Genomic DNA, 13925 nt, shown 5'->3' with positions numbered 1-13925 from the left:
CACACACATTCAAACACACAGCAACACTGACAAAAGTGGTTCAGTTTTTTATCTCAATCTTGTGTCAGATAGTCAAGTATTAGCACAGATACACCTAAAGGCAGTCATTAATCATAGCATGATAAAAATATGGTGTTTTGCCTGATACTACCCCTAAGGCAATCTGGGCTATGAATCTGTCAAATGCAAAGTGTTTAAAGTGTGTTTAGAAATAATTCTGATACTTTTATTGTGTGTATTTCAACAGTTTTGCTTCTTTACCCTAACCCTCTATTTGACTGATTATAATACATTTTATTTATAGAGTGCTTTTTAGGGTACTCAAAGACACGTAACAGGGTAACATTAATAAAAACAACACAGTTAACATATAAAAAACACAATATTAATCACAGATTGAATGCAGTTCTGAGGAGGTGAGATTTGGGGACATACTAGCAGAAAGAAAACGTCCAAAATACACATTTAAATTAGCATTAGTTAATACCTTATTTGCATATTTAAACATGACTTCTATGAGCTACATTGCCTTAATGTAAGATACCTACTGAGGAAGTTTCATGATTATCTGTATAAGTTACTTTTTGTTACCCTATTCACCTTTAGTGCCTTCCCTTAACACCGTACCGTTTCTGGAATAAAGCCATAAGAAAAAGGTGAGCTCCTTCCTGTATGGCGGAGCAGCTTTAATGTGATTCTCAGCTCTAATTAGAGTTAAGTCACTTAGTGTGTTGTAATGATGTTTGGCTCACAGAGCAGCAGACGCCGTCCATCAGCCAAATGAAATATTAAACTGACCTACCGCTGGATTACGTGTGTGTGTGTATAGATTCATACTGTGTCAAGAGACCTCTGTTGCACACCGTGCGTCCGTTGCTGCCACATACAGTAAACACACACTCAGAAAGAAACACACACACACATTACTGACCTACATTCACAATACACAAACAACAGGGTGTCAGTTGGGTGTGTGTGTGTGTGTGTGTGTGTGTGTGTGTGTGTGTGTGTGAATCTGCAGGTGCACTGAGCCGTGAATCTAATGCAGAATTTGTGTTATCTTGCTGCCAAATAATTCATGATCCCGCATCTGAAAGAATGATAGCAGAATGGCTTGACTCGTCCTCCCCTCGGTCTTTGTCACTCTCCCCCGTGAACCATGATTTATTCAAAATGTCACATGGAGCAGAAACTCGTAAATAAGTACAGCTACGAGTGGCAATTCTCTGCTTTTGATCCCAAGGGACTTTTAGGCCTGACTCGAGCCACAGCCAGTAGATAAAGGGAATTCTACTTCGCACTTTTTGTCACAGAACCTTATTTTCCCGTGTATTCAGTCCTGCGTTGGAATCAAGCGTCCTTTCATCCCAACGCTTTGTGTTACTCTGCTTCTACCTGGGAACGGGAGATCGTTTTGTTATAAATTGTGAAGAAAAGCCAACAGACTTGACTTCTCTTCCACTGGCCAGAGCCCAGTTTAGTGTGTTTACTTTATTGTAGGTCAGTGTGTGCACACCCACTAACTACAGCCAGGGCCCCAGCATATAAAACCCTAAATAATATGTCTACATTTAGAGAAATCATCGGGTGTCGCTGTGGAATGCAACACCATTGTGGTGAGGCGTTTTCACAAAAGAGCAAACAACCGCTGGAGAAAGCCAGAGAATCAGGGACAATATACTGGAGTGATGTTCATACATAGACCAGTATCTTTTATGGCGTTAATCCATAAATATTGTTAAATGTTGATTTGGAATTACACGAGGGCCTTTCCTGATATCGCTAAATTGTGCTGTGAAAAGGGTCTTTCTTTCATCTCAATTAAATAACACCAAAAGTCATAAGACCTCATAGATTTCCTTCACGAACAAAGCTATTTAAATATAACATAACATAATCTATAACTGTTCTCTCCTGCGATTTGATTGGATGTTGTTGTGGGGGTCAAACAGACAAAATAAAGGGAATTTAACGGATTTGCGGACTCTTTTTAAATAGCATACTTTTTAAAATCCTTGGGTTAGGGAAAGTATTTTCAAGGCAACGCGTTGAAGTCCTTTGTGTTCAGTTCCTAGTCAAGTCTTTTTTGATTTTGTAAGATGAGTCTCTAAAGTCATCCAAATCTCTGCGATCGTCGTATCTAACTCTCGCCAGGAATGAAAATAAACTTTTCCCTGGAATGTCAAACTATTTGAAAAGAAATGCATAAAAAACTGATGGATGGAAGTATTAGAGAAGACATCTAGTGCAAACTTGAATGTGTCACTGATAGTTGAGTCCATTACTAAATATAACTGAGGAAATAAAATAAGATCTTAACAGACACAATTTCTCTGGATATCGCTACGCTGTAATACTGTCGAAAATGTCTCGACTTACTCCTTAAATACTGGGGAATCATTTGAGAAGGAAGCCTTGATGCTACGCAGGCTCCATATGACCTTTGTTTTGTCCTGATAAACAACATTTGACAAGAAGCACAGACTAAAGGAAAGCCTTCCTCCTCTGATAACCTAAACACACTCTCATGCAAAGACACATGATTGCATATACATAAAGCCACATGTCCAAGTTGATCATATTTGCCGGTGAAGTCCTATGATTGTAACGTAAACAACATGCTTCACAAAGAGGGAGGTCTGAGCCCTGTAGTCACCTGAGTGTTCGCAGACATGAAGGTGTGTGTTTACCAGAGTGTGTGTGTCCTCTCGTGTAAGGAAAACGTTCGACCTTGCTCTGCTCTGCCAGACTACAAAGTGACTTCATCTTTTGTTGAACCATCACATCTCCCCGCCGCCTCCCCCAGCAAAGCCACTGCCATTTAGAATAACAGATGAATAAATGGACGAGGGGGAAACACAGAGGACCGAAACCACAGTGGAACTCAGTAATGGTCAGCCAGGCCCACCACGCCTCAGCAAATGTTTGTCCAAACCTGTTATTTCTGGCATTGTACTGTCTCAAGGAGATCATTTTATTCTCCGGGAGGAATGCAGCGGCTATAAATAGTGTGGAGATGAAGGAGGGGAAATCAGAGATTTGTAGAGTAATTACAGAGCCAGAGTCGAACCCTTCTGTTATGGCTCATTTTTCATCAACCTCTGTCTCCACGACTGTCTGACTGACTGACCCACTGAGGTATAATGGACGCTTTCTCCATGGGAAATGCATGTGACCTGATATTTGACCTCCACTTGTTCTGCCTTTAAAGGAACAGCTGACATTTTAGTAAAGAAGCTTGAAAGATGAAAAAGTAGACATTTGATATGTTTGGTTGTTTGTCAGCAGGACAACGGAAAAATACTGTCTCGATATTTATGAAACTCTGTGAAAGCGTGTAGCATGGTCCAAAGAAGAACCCATTATATTTGTGAAGGAAATCACAAGATGAATTATTGTAGCTTTTTAAAGCTTGCAAGATAGATTGGCGCTCCTAGTTTATGATGACATAAATCAATACATGTGTCAGGTATTTGTCACATGTTCGGAGGACTGTATGTCTTACCGTAGATTCTCACAAAGAAGTCAAAAAGTGAAAGTCAGCTTTATTGACAAGAATTCTACCGGTGAAATATCGTTTCTCGAGGTCCTACAGTGTGACATATATACATCAAACAACAAAAAAAAGGGCCTAGATAACCGGGGTATACAGTTTAAAATGTTTATAATATGTTAAAGTTTTCAGTGGGGGTGGAAACTTTGAGGATTTTTTAGTTCAAGTCCAAACCCCTTAACCCCAGCATATCCATCAGCGTCAAACAGTCGAGACATTAACCATTGCTTCCCTCTGGAGACGTTGAAACTGATTGGGATTTACCTGCCATCTTATTCTGTTTCTCTCTGGTCCGTTCCCCTCACATTACTTACATCCTGACACTTCAGGTAAACAAGGCGGACGACAGAATGAATGGCAGGAAGGAAAGTGTTTTATGGAAACAGGAAGTAAACGTTTTGGAGTTTGTTTCGCAGGGCTTTAGTCAAAACCGAATCCACAGCAAATTGAGTCCTGTTTAAGACAAAAGAAATTGCCCTATTAGGGGCTTATAAAACATACTCATTTACGCGTCACACTCAAGATCAAGACAATTAAAAAAGTCCAAGACAAGTGTGCAACTGAAAGAAAGTGGTCTTGATTCGAGTCAAAGTAAAACAGCCTGTAAATAAAACCCTAACACTCTTCTCTTTGTTTTTTTGTCCAAACTCAGCCAGCCAAGTTGCCCTGACAGCACTTGTGTCTTTAAATGATCTTCGTGGAGCATAAAAAGACGTTTTAGCTGGTAAATTGCTGTAATTATCAAACATGCCCTTCTCATTTCGCACAGTCAGACCTCGTTGGCAAATTCACCCGACAATTAAGAAAAGCGGGAAATGAATGACATGTAATGGTGTGGCTCACATTACTCCGATGAGGACAAACAATCTGGAAAAAGGAGGTTGTATTGATGGGAAATTTGCAAAAGAAAGGCAGAGAAGAATTAGTCACTACTAACTTTTTGAAGAGAGGAAGGCGATTTAAAAATATAGTATTGATGGGATCTAGAGCAACCTATAGGCATATTTAAAACCCTGTCCTCCCCAGATATCACTGGTGGCTTTTCTCTCTGTTGGAGGCACTTACTAGGCTTTGTAGTGACGCTTTCTTGTGGTCAGGGAGGAGGAGGGAGTCAGATGCAAATGACAGTGTTTCTCAGCCCTTTGTCGCCAATCATAAAGAAATTATAGCTCCATGAGGTTTGTACGTAACAAATAAAGTGGCGTCTTGAGGATCGAAAGTGGAAAAATTAGACTTGTGTGGAAGCCCTTCCTGTTTTGATCTGTCCTATAAAAACTCCATTTGTCTAAGCCTCATTAATTCAGTTAAAAAAAAAAACATTGTCACAGCAGGTTTGACACTCCTGCCTTAAATGGGAAGACAATGAGCACATACAGTATGCTACGTTTAGGAAAAACACAAACAGATGTAGACATGTCGTGATATGTTAGTATAACCTGCACTTTTCATTATCAGATATTTAAAGCGGGCATGAAGACGTCCCTTCAAGGCCTTTGTATCACAGAGGAATGGCGCCCCCTTGTGGGCAGTGTCCTCTACTGCACCATGATGATGTGTAGCCTACTACTTACAAGACACAAATGAAAAGTGAAACCCTATTTTTCCCGCGTAGGTCCCAATTTCCATGTTTGATTGCATGTATTTAAAATACTAGTTCAGTTTTAAGATTGTATAGCATAATAATCTAAAAAATAAATAGATTAACAATATGTTAACTAGCCATTGGAAGGTCACCTGGTGAGTCCGATGTGACGGTGAGGATAAAGGTGGAAGAATCGACCAATCACCTTCCCCTCACTCGCATCCTGCGCTCCATGGATGAGCTGAGCGTGAGTCGCACCTGGACGAAAAGTTAGAATACAAATCAAATGAAAAACAGTATGTCAAATGTATGAAGGTAATTTCCAGGAGCCTCGTTAAATCTTTACTGATGCAAACTGTAATCCTTCTTAATATAATTGGGCTTATTAACACTGTTCTATATTTGAACATATATATTTAAGAAGTAGAATAGCAGATGTTTAACTTGAGGGTCACATTTCATTATACTTTTTGAATTTGCTGTAGTTTGGACACCCCTGATGTAAGAGATCGTTGTTGCAGGAACTTATTATATTTGACTTGTCGTGTCTAAGATGGCTGATTGTTACAAGTCTTCTCCGCTCAGAGCTCCCATGACAGCTAAACGCCTGAAATGTCAAAGCAGAACTTGAGTAACAGAGCTGAGTAAAGTCAATTAGAGTCTTCTCCTCTGAGGGACGTGAAACTCTTTGTCTAACTCGAGAGGCTGCTTTGAAATCTGGCGGTGCAGCCGGCAGGAAGCCACTCCAATACATTATATTCTCCGCTAGCATCTGTGACACCTGGAATCTTCACAATGCTGTACAGTCATGCTTCATGTTTTCATATTTCAATACATGCAAAGTCACAGAACACTTAAGAGAGGTTTGAGTACCTTGAATATTAAGTAAAGTATTGCTATGTCTGCCGTGCATGACTGAATGTGTGTGTGTATTTCAGGCCCGCAGTGTGAATGTAAAAAGCCAGATTGGGGGTTCCTACCAGGACATCAGCAGTCTGGAGATCACAGGTACTTTGTTCATATCTCCATCATTTTGTTAGACATGGTAGCAATTTTATTTAGTTGTGGAAGAAATTGACTTTTTTTTTTTTAATGTCATTTTTCTTCAGGACCTATCCTCCCCTCGTCTCTCCACACACTCACCAACCTCCTCCGGCCGGCACAGAAGGGACACTTATCCTCTGCTCTCTACACACACACTCCTACCGCTGCCATGAACACACACACCACGGAGCAGCAGGTAAGACTGCCTTAAATGGAAGGCTCACGTTTTGCCAGATCTTATATTCTTCCACTTTTTGATGAAATAAAATCAGTTGGAGATACTGATGAGGGTTTAAAAAGGGGTCACCCACAAAACACTTTTTTAAATAATAGTGTGTTGAAAAATATGGAGAGAAAAGTCCTTGCATGGTATTTTAAAATATGACTAAGTATAGTGTACTTTTAGAATTTGCTCCTCATGTATCCACCCACTGGATGCCAGAAATGCCCCTTTGACTATGATGTGTGTGTATAGCTCCACCTGGTGGTCACTCACTGCACATGCGCTGTGAGAGGGGGGAGCACTGCTGTTCGATCCGCTTCACCTTCTCCTTGCAGACACATCAAAACAAACTGTTTCTGTCCATACACATTTTATTGTATTTGAATATCTATATATGTCTGGCATGTATTGTGAATGTGATTTTAATGTTGATACATGTATTGTTTCATTAATGTGTTTTTAAAATGTATTTAATGACTTGTAATTCCTTTTTTTTGATGACGTATTTTCTGTTTTATCAAATAAGATGAATGTTGCAACATCAAATGTTTTAAAGTTGTGATTCAAGACCATCATTCATGGTGATGCAAAACAAGTTTGTGGAAAATATTAAAAGAAAATGACCTAGTTTGTTGAAAATATGGGGTTAGGGTTATATTGTTCTATGTCAAAGATTACTATACTATCTATATATAGATTACTGAGGTAATGGTTTTTGGAGCCAGAACGTATCAAAGTTAGCGCTGAGCTTCAGTCTGCAATGTCCAAAACAACAGATAAAGCCAGAAATCTAGGTGTAGTCATGGACTCTGACCTGAGTTTCAACAGTCACATTAAAACAGTTACTAAATCAGCTTACTATCACCTAAAGAATATATCTAGGATTAAAAGACTGATGTCACAGCAGGATATGGAAAAACTTGTCCATGCTTTTATCTTCAGTAGACTGGACTACTGCAATGGTGTCTTCACAGGTCTCACTAAAACATCCATTAGAAAGCTGCAGCTGATTCAGAACGCTGCTGCTCGAGTCCTCGCTGACACTAAGAGAGTGGATCACATCACTCCAGTTCTGAAGTCTTTACTCTGGCTTCCTGTGTGTCAAAGAATAGATTTAAAAATACTGCTGCTGTTTATAAAGCACTGAATGGTTTAGGTCCAAAATACATTTCTGACCTCCTGCTAAATGATGAACCATCCAGATCTCTCAGGTCTTCAGGGACTGGTCAGCTTTCTGTCCCCAGAGTCAGAACTAAACATGGAGAAGCAGCGTTCAGTTATTATGATCTGGAACAAACTCCCAGAAACCTGCAGGTCCGCTGCAACTCTGACTACTTTTAAATCCAAGCTGAAGACTTTTCTTTTTGCCGCTGCTTTTAATTGAACTATTCATATCTTAGACTGCACTGTCACTTTTTATTCATTTCTTTTATTATCTTTTCTTTTTAATGACTGTTTTTAAATGCCTTTGTCTGAATGTCTTTCATTTTTGTAAAGCACCTTGAATGGCCTTGTGTTGAAAGGTGCTATATAAATAAACTTGCCTTGCCTCGCCTTACTTCCGGGTTACAGGCTCTGATAGTGTACACATTTCATAAATTTATTATTTTAATACATGCTCTGTTGTTTAAACATGTTTCGTCCATGGAAAAAATTTAAGAAAAAAACAGCATATGTCAAAAATGTAAGAAACTATTAACTATTTTAAAAATCAGCATTCATATATAGCCTATAAATAAATGTTTACAATAAATATAAAGTAAACTAGATGAGAATAAGACCATTTCCAAAGACTATGACAACAATGTATACACGTAATAATAATAATAATATATATAATATAATTATTATTATAAACCATACAAATTATAGACTGTTCATTTCTTTGTAAGTGGGTGAACTTACAGAATCGGCAAGGGATCAGATGTATGGATACATGAATGGTGACACACAGCGATAGCTCAGAGGAGCTGGATGTGATATTCAGCGTATAAAACTAAAAATGATGATCCATTCAATCGATAAACAATACAAACGAGTCGATAGACATCAAAATGGAAAACTTTCATTCGCAAACCAATGAAGTGGACTGCAATCCATCATTGCCTTCGATCTAAGAGAACACTAACATGAACACAGAGAAAAACAAACGGCAGCACATGACAGCTGGTGCCAGAGCAGGCATTATCACAGACTCTGGCTTCATTGGAGTTAATACACTTTACTGTGAAGACAATGTAATTCCATCCAATGAAGCCGTCTGTAATAGTGACGCTGCTGGTTTAGGGTCTTTGAACACAATACAAAAATCTGAGTTGGAAGCAAAGGATCATTTGTGTTCACCTGCTATGGCAAAGGACACTGTGATGTAACACAAGAGGCATGCTTCAGTGTCAAGTGCTTTCACTTGAAAACTCGACAATAAAAGAAAAAAAAAACACCAACCTAAACCAGCTGTCAAGTACAGCGTAACAAATTATAACCATACCATTTTTTATCGTCAACAAAAAATGTCCCACCCCACAAAAGATGGAGTCAGTTTGTTGTCCGAGCACAAACAATGCCAGGATGAGAGTTGACTATGCAAGGGGAATATGTTAGCCTATTCTCCATTTTACTTTGCAGAGATTTGCCCATTAAGCAAGGTCCCTTCACATTAAGAACGAGTAATTATAACTAATTCATTCCCATAAATCCATTGGTCTGCAAACTGTTTCCTTAAAGTTAAATCCAAACAGAAAGCAATAAACTATTATTCAGGAGAGCCTTCTTTCAAACCACCAATAGGAACCAAATGCTTCACAGGAAAAGGACCTTCTGTTTCATCTCAAGTCTGATCTATAACTTATTTCCTCATTGTTCTGGATTTTCTTTTCCAGACTAAGTGAACCACTAGATTAAGAAATAACACTTTCTGCCCTAGAACTCAGCTAGGAAGTTTCATAGACTAATCCTTTACCCGATGCACAGCCACAAAGCAAGCCTTCACCACTCAGCAACCAAGTGAACTCTTGACCATACTTTTAGCATTGAGTGTTTGACTGTCAGTCACCTCGGCTCTCTGAGGTAGAGATGTGTCCTGGGTGAAGAACAGATGTTTTCATAAGCTCCCCAGCCAGAAATGAGCCAGGTCTCAGCTTGTGAACACTTTGACAAACAGATACTCAAAGGGTCAGACGGACAGCAGCCTCCGTCTGTCCGTCTGACACCCTGGGTTTCTTTGTGAGCTGGTGAGCTGATTGTTTTTCACTTCCTGTTTTGTTTTTGTCACGTCTCATTTCAGGTCCCTTGACTCCCTTTCCTTTTCTGTTCTCCCGCCTTCATCAGCGTCAGCCCCGCCCCTGATTGTTTTCACCTGTGTCTCGTTGTTGAGTGTTTGAATTCCCCAGTCTCCATTGTCAGTTCGTCTTGTCCTGCCCTCATGTCAGAACTCTGCGCTTCAGTTATTGATCCTCTTGACATTTACCTTGGTTCGTGCTCCTGAAAACCTTTTGTAAGTTTTGTTCCTCATGTTGTGAGTTTTTTTTGTTGAGCCTTAGTGAAGCTCGTTATTTTTTGTCACCTCGCTAAGAGTGTTATTTTTCTTTTGTATATCCTTTTTTGCAAATAAAGTATATTACTTATACTTTATCTCTGGCTCCCGGGTCGTGCATTTGAGTCCTTTCTTCCTTGTGAATCTAAGTTCGTAACAAAAACCCTCTATGGTGGCCGGGAATAAAACACCCAGACGCAACTTGAAGGTTTGTACAACTATTAGCTTATCTTTATCATACTTTTAAAGCTTGAAGGCGAAACAGGCTCATTACATGTTATCCTATCACCTCTGCGTGTGAAAAACACTTTCCCTTCATTCCCCTACATTTTTTCAATGAAACCCGTCTCCTTTTCTCCACGAGGGTTTATAACTTCCTTTAGCCTGAAAAAAAAAACCGATTAAAATACTGAAGTGTGATTTTTCCGATAAACATATCAGGGTTCATACACTTTTTCACCAATGATTTTCAATGACTTCTCCAGGACCTTTATCTAATTTTCCATGACCAAAAAAATTACTCTTTCTCAGCGGTACCAGTGAAAATGGGTTATTTTAACATGGAACAGGAAAATAAGGTCTGAAACATGTTGTGCCTATCTAAAACAAATGAAATAATTGGCTTACAAGCTTCTACACGCTAAAGCAACTCAAATCTCTCGCCAGCAAAATACTTCGTCAGTTAAATGCCATTTTATTTTTCATTACGATACAGTATTTATTATCTTTATAGTATTACTATTTCGGCGATCAGATCAAATCTAAATTATATTTTCTGCAACTTTAGTTACATTTCCATGATTTTTTTCAAAACTTTGGGAAAAATATTGTTTTCCATAACTTTTCCAGGACCTGGAATTAGCATTTTGAATTTCCATGACTTTTCCAGGTTTTTAATGACCGTAAGAACCCTGACATATAAATGTAACATTGAGTTTGATTCAAACGACCTTGGCTCAGCTCTCTAACGACTCACAGGTGCTAAGAGAATTAGCACGGCTAGCTTGTGATGTGTTTTTAAAACGATGTAACATAAGAGGACGCTGAATGAAAATATTGACCTTGAAATATTGACCTAGATTTATTCAAAGCTTGTAGCTGAATGCAACTTAAAAAAGGAGGGCATCATCAATAAAACGAGTCTAATTAAAGCAGAGGAAAACAACTTAAAAACAAGAGGAATATTAAACTGAAGACTTTATTGCCAAGTGAATTAAATCTAGCCAACAGCTGACTCAAGGGGTACCGTCTCCACTACTGTCATCCATTCATCTCCACGGTAACAACAAACCAATTTCCTCCATGCACTGCACCGTTTCCTGCAGCATTATGAGAACTATCTTCCATAAAATGATATTAAAACCTGACAGTATCACATGGCATCCCTACGAGATTTCTAAAAATGCTTCAACTGTTTCTCCGACTTGGGGAAAAGGAGCATAATTTTTGCAATCAGTGATTTTAGTTTTTAAAACGTCTGTCACTATTTACCGCTGACCGTAGTGTTTAATTCGTAGGTTTTTCATTGCTATAACTTCACTGTAGCTGTGCATATGATGATGCCAGGGGGGAAATGCCATCACACTGCCCCCTACTTCACCTAATGACATTCTCCCAGAAGTATTGCTTCCTTACCTTGGTGCAGTAAAGCATCCAGACCTCGTAGCCTACAGTCTCTCCTTGGATGCCATGTTGCTTAGATGTCACTTCTCCGGCTGCTTCATGGTTTTCAGCCATGAGCGAAACCTCCACCGCTGACCTCCAATGTTCAAAATCATGGCAAAGGTGAAACACTCCTTCAAAAGATGCCAAGGAAACTGTCCCAGAATTATTCCATGGCACAGGATTTGGCGCAGTAATTCCACCTCTGTAGATCTTCTCAGAGAACCAGGGGGTGATTCCCAGCAGTGTTTGCACTATCAATGAAAAACAAAGAAAATTACTAAACATGGAGGCGGATGTTTTTGCCATAAAAATACAATATCGTGAGAGTTTTGGTCATCCTGAGGGTATTATTAAAGCAGTCTTGCCTTGTCCTTCAATTTAAATGTTTGGGTGTGGATTTTTTTGGTTCCAAATATCAGTAAGATCTTGCACTCAGGATTTAACCGTCTGTATATATGTTTTCATACAACTACTACTGATGCTTCCAACTACAAACTTGTATAACTCAAACCAGGAAAGAAAAACCATATTGTTTCACACTATCATCCCTCTATACCAGGGCCGGCTCTAGACAATTTGCAGCCCTAGGCGAGATTTTAGCTGGCGCCCCCCCCCCCCCCCCGTAGAATATATACAGAATAAATTAAAAATCTCTACAAAAGACGAATACACTACAAAAACAGAAACTTATTGACATAGGCAAAAAGGCTTCAAATGTATTCAGTATTGTATGAACATGTTTGAATTGGGGGATGGACGTCACATCCTCTAGGGGGGTCCGGGGGCACCCCCGGGAAGAAATGTTTCAACATTTTAAAGTAAAATGCTTCAATCTGGTGCACTTTGAGCACACAATTACTACTAGATCTATGGGGTACAACTCTAAAACACCCATATGAAAAAGATCAGTTAACATTTTAATAATCAAATGAGTATGTGAACATAACCAATAACCTACCATAGCCAATAAATGTAACTTATTTTATTTTTGTTGTTCATTCATATCTTATTTGACCTAGTTAACATTCATTTATGTATTCATATTTTTATCTCTCCAGTTTTTAAACGATATTTTTTGTTTACTGTCCTATAGTATACATTGAAAACACCAACCCCCCCACCCTACACACTAATACAAAAGCCACACTTGCTTTAGTTATAATTCAACAAACATCTTATAATAAACAAGTAGCTTCCACAGAAGGAGTTATAGAAATATTTTAAAGAACACACGTATTGTAATAATAAATAAAATAAAATAAATGAAAAAATATTAACAAATACATAAAAACGATTTATACAAAAAAAGAACAATTACATTTCTGTTTTTGAACACACATATTGTAATAATAAATAAATACCTTACTGACTTGCTTGACTTAAACACTCAGAATTGCACTCGTCTTGACTTCTTTTCTGCAAACTCATCGATAACACCCTCATATGACAGCTGACGAGAAAAATCACTGTTAATGCTGATGATGGCACTGAGGCGTTCTTGGACCATTGTAGACCTCAGATAGGTTTTAATTAACTTCAGCTTTGAGAAGCTTCTTTCTGCTGAAGCCACTGTTACTGGCATAGTGACTGCGATCCTGAGGGCCACCCGCATATTAGGATAAACCTCCCTCAGGTTCTTCCTTTCCAAGAACACCAACAGTTCCAGGGTGGTCATTGTGGGTGAGGGGAGAGTTGGAAAGTTAATCAGCTCCAGTGCCAACTCTTTTCCATCTATGTCTGACTGTCCGCCAGAGCTCAGGGTGTTGCTCAGTGTTTGACACTGCTTTGTCAGCTCGTTTCTGGGCAGTTCGGGGACGTTGACAAGCACCCCAAACTTTGTCTGAACTTCTTCTAGGTGTTCAAAACGCTTATCTAGGGAAGTGATGCAAACATCAACCACCCTGTTGAAAAATGTAACTTCCATCTTTTTTAGGGCATTGGCCATTGGCTCATCAGGTGCTTCATAAGAGAACTGCCTCTTGGTTGACCTCAGCCTCTTCTCATTGAGGACAGCATCCACATCCATGTCCTAACACATGTCTTTAGCACTGATCTGAGCAGAGGCAAATCCAGTGGCTCTGTAGTCTTCCAGGGTGGCCTTTGTCTTTCTCAGGAGGTCAACTGCGATGTCAAGTTGCATTGACACAGACTGCATGACCTTACTGACCTGTATGACTTTACTGAGGATGTCGTACCACACCACAGTGCAAATGGAGAAGCGGTAGGACCCCACTTCGTCAGCCAAAGACTGTGCCTCTATTTTGATCATTATGTCAGTGGCCTTGTCCCTCACCTTCAAAAGTGCATCTTGAACAAGTTGAGCCTG

The 13925-nt window shown here is 39.3% G+C and overlaps 1 protein-coding gene and 1 long non-coding RNA gene across 5 annotated transcripts in view; one reads left to right on the top strand and one right to left on the bottom strand.

The window, feature by feature from the left end:
* The window catches only part of LOC307034000, an 11015-nt gene extending 4561 nt beyond the window's left edge, over positions 1 to 6454 (top strand). The window contains exons 2-3 of the long non-coding RNA XR_013806742.1: positions 6074 to 6143; positions 6245 to 6454. This is a non-coding gene — a long non-coding RNA (uncharacterized lncRNA). The remainder of the gene's footprint in view (positions 1 to 6073; positions 6144 to 6244) is intronic.
* Positions 1 to 13925, bottom strand: part of LOC307033996 (uncharacterized protein) — a 35925-nt gene that overhangs the window by 19256 nt on the left and 2744 nt on the right. The window contains exons 5-6 of one of the 4 annotated variants that reach the window (XR_013806740.1): positions 11570 to 11850; positions 7321 to 7654 (exon numbers count right to left, since the gene is read on the bottom strand). The exons of 2 other annotated variants lie outside the window; for them this stretch is intronic. The gene's annotated coding sequence lies outside the window, so the exon portion shown is untranslated. Of the gene's footprint in view, positions 1 to 7320; positions 7655 to 11569; positions 11851 to 13925 lie in introns of those variants that run through there. One more of the 4 variants, XR_013806739.1, reaches the window with a different exon arrangement.

This window comes from Notothenia rossii, assembly GCF_949606895.1.
Source record: "Notothenia rossii genome assembly, chromosome: 3".
NCBI lineage: Eukaryota > Metazoa > Chordata > Actinopteri > Perciformes > Nototheniidae > Notothenia > Notothenia rossii.
Note: the sequence above shows the minus strand (reverse complement) of the source record. Positions and strands in the feature narration are given on the sequence as shown.